Genomic DNA, 8130 nt, shown 5'->3' on the forward strand with positions numbered 1-8130 from the left:
CAGAATAAATGAGCAGATTATGTTTTATGTTTGGGGTTAACAGGGTTTTCACCACTACTCCATTGGTGACTGTGATGGCTGTCTAGGACAATGAGTTGGTGGGGACCCCACAACTGGTTTTTTTTCTTACACAAATAAGCAAGTGCATGCCAAGGAGGGGTGCTAGAGAAAAGTTTTCCCTATAGAGCTAGAAACCCTAGGGTCACCCCTGATTTCCATGAGCACCATGGAATAGGAGCACAAGAGGGGTTCATCATAGGGTAAATGCTTTATAATAGAGACACTCTTGAAGGTATTTGGGGTCTTTTTACAAAAGGAGAGTTGGTTTTTTTTCAATTCCTTTACTATTTATTACAAAGGGAAAACTAGAAGGGGTGAACTAGCCATATAATGCATACTTCAATAGGTGAATCTGAAGAAACCAATTTAACTAAGCATTATAAGAAGTCATCTTAGTTCTTCTTGCAGCAAACTGTCCTGTTCCCTTTCTTTAGTAAATAGCCTTCTTTGTTGAAATCCACTTAAAATGGTAAACAAAGAAAATTCTTATTCAGGGCTGTCTTCTGTTTATGCAGGAACTTCAGATATCACCAGGGATTGGCAACCATCCGGTACATTCCCAGAAAAAAATTATTTAATCACGTTCAATTTTGTCTCATATTTTTGCTAGGGAAACCTAATTGTCAGGTGACACAAAAGCAAATGCCAACAGGTTGTTAACCCCCTCTTTTTGTGCTGTTCTTATGTGTTGTACCTTTCATTGGTATGGTCATCAGTATTTTTACTGTTTCTCATGCAAGAAGGGCTGAGAGGAACCGAAGTATCAAACAGTTTCATTAGTGAGATTTCTTGAAGGTCTCCTCACCCAGTGTGTACCCAGAGTCAGCTCACTTTCTTGCAAGGGAAACTTGTCATTGTTTATAATTCACAAAAAAGTGGATGAAACTGTATCTCTCCTGCAAACTCAATGGGCAACTGCAACTTTTGCAAATAAACCCAAGCATCATTAAAATTAACCATAAGTCCACAGCGATGAACAACCTTGCTTTATTTTGATATCACGTTAAATGGAATACTCTTGGTGGCAGACAACTTTCAGACTTTCTGACACTTGTAACTCCTATTTAAAGTGAACATCAAGTGACTCACTAATTGAGAATATATTACTGAATGGAAATCAGTGAACTATTAAAAGGCTGATCGGCAGAAGCACTTTTTTTTTATTAAAAAAAAGTTTTCCAATATTAACAGAGAAACAAATGCTTACAGAATAGAAGGAATATGTCTGAATATACAATAACCAAGCCATATTGAAGATAAACATCAACACTCAGTTGAAACCTTTTATTGTGACTATACAAAAAAAGAAAAAGTTACAGACATTTTCCACACCTCAAAGGTATCTTATTCAGATGGAGAAAAGACATCTGAGGTCCAAAATGCAGAACTTTAAACTTTTTCTGTGTTGGTCCAATGAAAAGAAGAAGCATTTCAGTGTTTGTACCATTCATTAAATTGAATTAATCTTGGTTTTATTAGTGCCCAAGGAAAGCTTACTTTCCTGAGTAAATGTACGCAAATGTTACTTATCCTTATACAAATTCTTTCCATGTACTCTCGTTGTTTATTGTATCCACACTGTTACAAAGAAAGAAAGACTGTTTTGTACCCAGTTGTGTCAGTTACTTTTTTTTAGTGTGTTACTGTTAGCGACCTCTTAGTTCTAGAGGTTTACAGTGTTTACAGAGATGTCATAAAATTCTCTAATTACAAAGTCCCATCTCTGACCTCAGATTTTCAACTGTAAGAAAATTTGTCTCTGTTAGTCAATTTGTTATGTTACATACTACTTCTTATGTCCTGTCTTCCCATTGTACAGCGCTACAGAATTTGATGGCGCTATATAAAACAATAAATAATAATAATAAGAGATTCCTATCAGAGCTTTAGGTTACCTGGGTGCACAACCAAAGAATGCGTGCTTTTATATGTTGAGTTACCAGTGTGATTTCTGTACAACTGATTATTTTGACGATGATTATTAGATTACAAATAATGACAGAATAAGTGTGCATAAAGTGAAACTGAAAAGTGGGCTTGAGTTTATTTTTTTCAATTATTTTTTTTGGCATGGGGGTAGTCATCACCTCTAGGCATCAAAGAGGGTTACATAAAAGGCCACCAAGGGTAGGCCCAAAGTGAGTGGCAAGAAATGCTCTCATATACCATTCTTCATTGGCACAAAAAGATGCATGATACTTAATGCAGAGACACCAACTTTTGCAACACTGTACTTGGGGCAAATGACCGTATTCGCTGGAATATAAGACAAGGTTTTTTTAAAAGCAAATGCTCTAAAAATACCCCTCGCCTTATATTCAAGGTTGTCTTATAATTCAACCTCAAATAGAGGTCTGACTATAAGACTAAGATCCAGATCCCCCACAGCACTGCATGGGACCTGGATCCTCCTTTCTGGCAGCTGGTGGACCATGCACGGTGCATCATGCAGATATCCACCAGCTGCCCCCACTAGACACCAGGGAGTCTGGAGCACGGGGGGGCAAGTCTGGGTATGCATTGGTAAGTCAGGGGGGGCAGAGTGGCATATAGGAGGTATAAGGCATATCTGAGGGGCAAAGTGGCATATCTGGGGGCAGATTGGCAAGCAGATGTGCATAATTGGGGGGCAGGTTGACAAAAAAAAAGGAAATCAAAAGAAGAAATGCATTTTTCCCAATTATAGTTTGTATTAAATATGAAAAAATAGTTTACATATGAATTAATAATTAATCTTTTTTCCTAAATTAATATTCAAATTTTGGGGGTCGTCTTATAAACAGGTATTATAAAATCCAAGTAAAAAGCAAATGATTTCTGATGCCAATGCTGTCTTTCTGTGGTGCCAGATTTCTTTCTGTTCTTCTGCCTTGAATATTCAGCGATCATATCAGCCCTTTATATGTTACTATAATATGCATGCTGTTAACACCATTATTTGTCTCTGAGCCAGAACCTGTTTAGTTCCACAGTAACCAGCTGCCAGGAGCTTCTCCTGTCCCAAGCAGTGATCTTCCAGAGACACGCATTTTTTTGCAGGACAAGATGGGTTTTTCTTCAGCGCCACTGTAAATAAAGCCTACGCATGATATGTAGAAAGATAAACATACTGAAATAAATGTAGAAAATGAATGATGGTTTTTGGAGAATGTTTATAAGCTAAGCATAAGATGTTCCCTCAACCAGCACAGGCCAAAATTTTAAAAATGGGCTTTACTTAAATGATCTACAGGAACTCTTCACCTTAATGACTCTGTATTAATGAAATGTGCAGTGCAAACACATTGTAAGTGTTAAGAAGCCAGTCTACGTAATCAGAAAATTGTTAACATTGCCGTTTTTCAACTGAGATATTTAATTCTACTATTTGGTTTACCTCATTGGTTAAAATGCCAACATTTAGCTTTTCTTTTAAAATATTCTCTGTGAGTCAGCGCTCTATAATTTTGGAAACCTGTTATTAAAGAGATCACATCCTCTTCTACCTAACACAAAGCACCTATGAAGACTCCAGTATGGAGAATACACTGGGGGTTACACATGGACGTTCCCACAGGTAATACGAGCTTCTCTATTCTGCTCAATGATTACCTTTGTTGAATTTAATTACTGAGCTAAAATTTTCAACTAGGTCTCTCATTTCAACTCCTGCACTCTCATAAGGCCAAATCCTCTTTGCATAAACGTATTTATCATTTTGATTTATGTGCAAAAGAAGTGACCACAATATGGAAACGTGTAATTTTGTTATCCAGAAAAAGCAGAAATCATGCTATAGATATAAAGTATGTGCTGATGACATACCCATAGCCATGCAAGGTAAGCACTACAAAGGCCAACTGTCCAATTTTAATGCCCCATTAAATCTCTGCTATTAGTAATGAGGGTTTCAGGTCAGACAAGATTAATACTCCATACACAGAGTGTTTTTACTGTTGGGCATTATTTGATCATTTAGCGCACAACCTCACTTTTTTTTTGGGATACTTTTCTCCTAGTTTTGAGGCAGCCAATAAAGGGTAATAAAAAATAGATCCCAATATCAGTTGAGTAGGACCAACTTTTCTTTTAAAGCCCTTCTAAAATAATGGTTGTGTGCATATGGAGCATACCTTGCCACAGTGATTAAAGGCATGTTAAATGGCTCATTTATTCATGTATATTAACATTAAAAATAGTGCCTTGTAATTTTTTCTTTCCATTTTAATGTGGACCATGCCCCAGTGAAGGAGAAAGACACTTACCGTATGATCTGTTTATATGTCATTCTAAAATTGTTACAGAAAATTGTGAACTATTAAGACATAAGGTATGTATAACCTTGAGATACTGTAATGACAGATAATATATTTTGGCTACAAACTACCTTGTTTTGCCCCTAAACTAAACATGTTTTTGTTTCTCAGACATTAGCACAGATTCACTGATAAAAATATAGTGATAAGAAGGCAGCAATAAAATAAAACATTTGCTAGTTCTATGACCAGATTCCATGAAGTATTTACATAGTACTAAAGAAGAAAGCATTCAGTACATACCTAAAATGACCCAAAAAGGGTTAAAAGGACACGCCAAGGTCTGGCTAGAGAGTCTGAGGGGTAAAACTCATGAATCATTTGCTTTCACTCTACAAGACATAGCGGTGAAAAGTTTAAATTTTGGGGTTTATTACGTGGAGGGGGAGTGGACAGGAAAGTTTGCTAATTTCATTTTACATTATGAAGGGCCAACCCCAGTGGGTAGCTTGGCTGGCCCTGCATACAGCATATTTAAATCAGCGAGATTTTTTGAAAGTCATCTCACTGATTGAACTATGCATTCTGAAGAGCCAGCTCCACCAATCTTTTAGAATTGGCCATGGATGACCCTGTATAATGCACAGTGCTTTCAGGGAATTTAAACCATAGCTCTCCCCTAAACTCTCCTCCGAACTGCTACTTAGGTGGATTGTCCTCTCTGTTGTTGGGAAAACACTATGGACTTAGCCCAGCAGTTATGCCAATGGAGTACAGATGCAAATTAGTGATGCTGTTTAACTTATGTGAACAATTGGGGTTATGCTGGTTGGAGTGTTCTTATGCCATATGATGAGCTATCCCTGCCAATCACACTATATCCCTGACCTACACAGTATCCAGAATTTTCCACTTCTAAGTGTAGGCTACCAAGACCTCTCACTCTTGAGGGGGGGGGGTGGCTTTATGAGTAGGTGGGGTTAGCTGTGTGTTGAGATTGGGGCTATCCCCAGACAGCCTTAAGTGGGCAAAGATTAGAAGGACAGGAGGGCAGCCAAATGCTGCTATCAACGTTCTTGCTCTTGGTTAATTTCCACTGCTAAGGGGACAATTTCTCCCAGGGATGCTGAAGCTTTTTTGTGTGTTTTACTTGTAATTCCACATGTAGCCACCAGGATGTCTAGAGCAACAAAAACTTTAGGCAGCATTTACTTGATGACTTACTTGATTCTTTCTGTGCTTTCCCTATGAATTTTCTGTTCAGCTGCCATAAACGTTTTTCGTACAGGCACATTGTGAGTTTTGTCTACCTACTGTCATTGGCTGCTTTAATACTGAGTTGCCTGCCTATCCCCACTAGCCCGAATGCTGCCCCCGATCCATTTGGCCCAATGTCTATTGTACGGCTGTTCACATTTTTCCTTTTCAAGCTTACGAAACTTCACTCATCTTGCTCCACTTCTCCCTTCTACCTCTAGAACTCACTTCCACCTGTCCTCCAGCTTTCACCCTCCCTCTCGATATTCAAGAAAAATCGCAAAATCCACTTCTTGAGAGAATCGTACCATATTTTCAGCTAGAACGCATCTGCCACTAATGCAACCCCTACACTATCTCTCCTCTTTCTCTATACCTTTGTTTCTCTTCACCGCATTCTTTCTAAAATGTAAGCATACGAGCAGAGTCTCAGTCTGCCAATTCTAGTCTTGTCATACCCCTTGAATATATGTATTCTAAGAATGATAATGGCTCCTTTGTTGGAGACCTTTTCCAACGAAACCAGCAGAATACATTGAGCTCAGAGCAACAGGTCTGAAACTGAGCTAATATGTGTTGCCAATGTATGCTTTAGTGAATACCGAGCTGTTCAGACACATGTCCACCAGATGGCTCTGCATCCCAGAGGAAAAATACTATATTGCGCAAGCGAATCAGAGACATTTGAGATGGTATTTTTATGCCGCTGTGTTCAAAAGTGTTGAGAAAAACAAAAGAAAAATAAGCACACAACCTGGCATTTAGGCTGCTGAAGCTCTTCCAAGGTCAATGAAAAAGATATGACAGCCATTGTAGGGAAATAGAAAATGAATATGAATGTGGAATCATTGTACCAAAAAGAATCAATTACATTTGTGTTCCTCTAATTTAGTACTTAAGCATGGTGATTACTGCACAAACAATAAGGTACTTTGGGACTTTTCAAAATACATTTGTCATCTAGATGTTAAAGTTCCTATTGCTACAATTATAGCACACTTTTACGTATCCTTTTAAAGTTTCCTGATAAATGTGGAAAGTGGATAGTTAAACTGAAGTGTTTCTTTGTCTCAGGAAGCCCCAAATATGTTCTCCATCCCCTGTGTACAATTTGAATGCTCTCTAACTGTACTCAAATCCCTGTGAACCCCCAACTATAGACCCTGTGGCTTGCCTTTGAGTGGTCTCCAGCCAATATGGACGCCTCAATATTCTCTAGCTTATGTTTACTCCCAGGTTTTCTGCACTCCAACTGATTCCTAGTCCCTGTGTTCCCCTGAGTTATGTCTAGGTCCTATGTACCCCAAAAAGTGCTTCACCTTGTGTACATCCCCAGGTGTTCTCTAGCTCCTGTGTACTTCATAATGTTTTTCAGGCCTGTGTTTTACATCCCTTGTGTACCCCTCCAACTCTTCTTCAGCCCTGTGAGCCATTAGGGGCCCTTATGCTCCAGTGATTCCCATGCCCTGTGCCCCCCCATGTAAACCAGTTCTTGTTGCCTTTAAGTGGTCTTTAGCAACAGTACTTTTCCTGCTGTTTTATTCTTCCCACTTCCCCAAGTGTTTCCTACCCCTGTATTATACAACCAAAAAATTAAATATATTACCACAGTGCACTGACCCTCTGTGGTCTCTGGACCGCTCTCTTTTACAGTTCACTTTGGGCTGGGGTAGGGAGATCTTCTATCCCCTCAGTGAATGAGGGAACAAAGGGACTCTGGGATGATTACTGGGGAGAGGACTTGTCAATATCATGGTAGGGTCAGAACAGAAGGAGGGAAGACTGCACTGACTCTCAGTCTTCCCCTAATCTGCAGTTAGTGTGGCAAATATTTTTTTTTTGGTGCGAGAGCGGAGCGAGTGATTGCATGATACGGAGTGTGGAGGAAATGCTTGCCTAGGGTCCAATTTTTCAATATTTAAAAAAATGTTTAAAGATTAGCTGTTTCTTCCTATATTTAATGTATTAAACGTACATTATTTTTACCAGTGTTTCAAGTTATATATTATTGTGCAAAAAAAGAGATGGGAGAAAGTGGGGTAGGGGATAGTGAGGAAAGAGGTATCTGATGGGCATGGGGGAGAAGGAACCGGGGGGGACGGGGGAGGACAGATCTCCCCCAGTAACTCATGCGGGGGGGACCGATAATGAAGAAATCCCCCCCAGGGCCGTAGGAACCCCCCCAATAGAAACGCCGCAAATGCGGCCCGCGAGACCTCGAGGTGCGGCCCGCGTAAGATCGGCAGCCAGGGCAACCGATCTTACGCGGTCCGCACCTTGAGCCCTGCTACAACAAGAGCCCTGCTACTTACCTGTAGCTGCACAGAGGAAGCGGAACCAAGCAGAGTTCACGTGACATCACATGACTCTGCTCCAGTCCCGCTTCCTCTGTGCAGTACCAGAGAACGCAGAGGGAGGCCGCGCCCCCTGCTGAAGTCTGTGAGCGGCATCGAGGAGCTGCAGTGCAGGTAAGGGGGTGGGGAGGGTGTTTGAATGAGTATGCGTGATTGAGGGAATGAATCTGTGAATGAATGAGTATATGAATGAATGAGTGTGTGTGTGTGATAGCATGGATGTG

This window comes from Sceloporus occidentalis, unplaced genomic scaffold (assembly GCF_023333645.1).
Source record: "Sceloporus occidentalis isolate IW3139 unplaced genomic scaffold, rSceOcc1.0.p SCAF_31, whole genome shotgun sequence".
Classification (NCBI taxonomy): domain Eukaryota; kingdom Metazoa; phylum Chordata; class Lepidosauria; order Squamata; family Phrynosomatidae; genus Sceloporus; species Sceloporus occidentalis.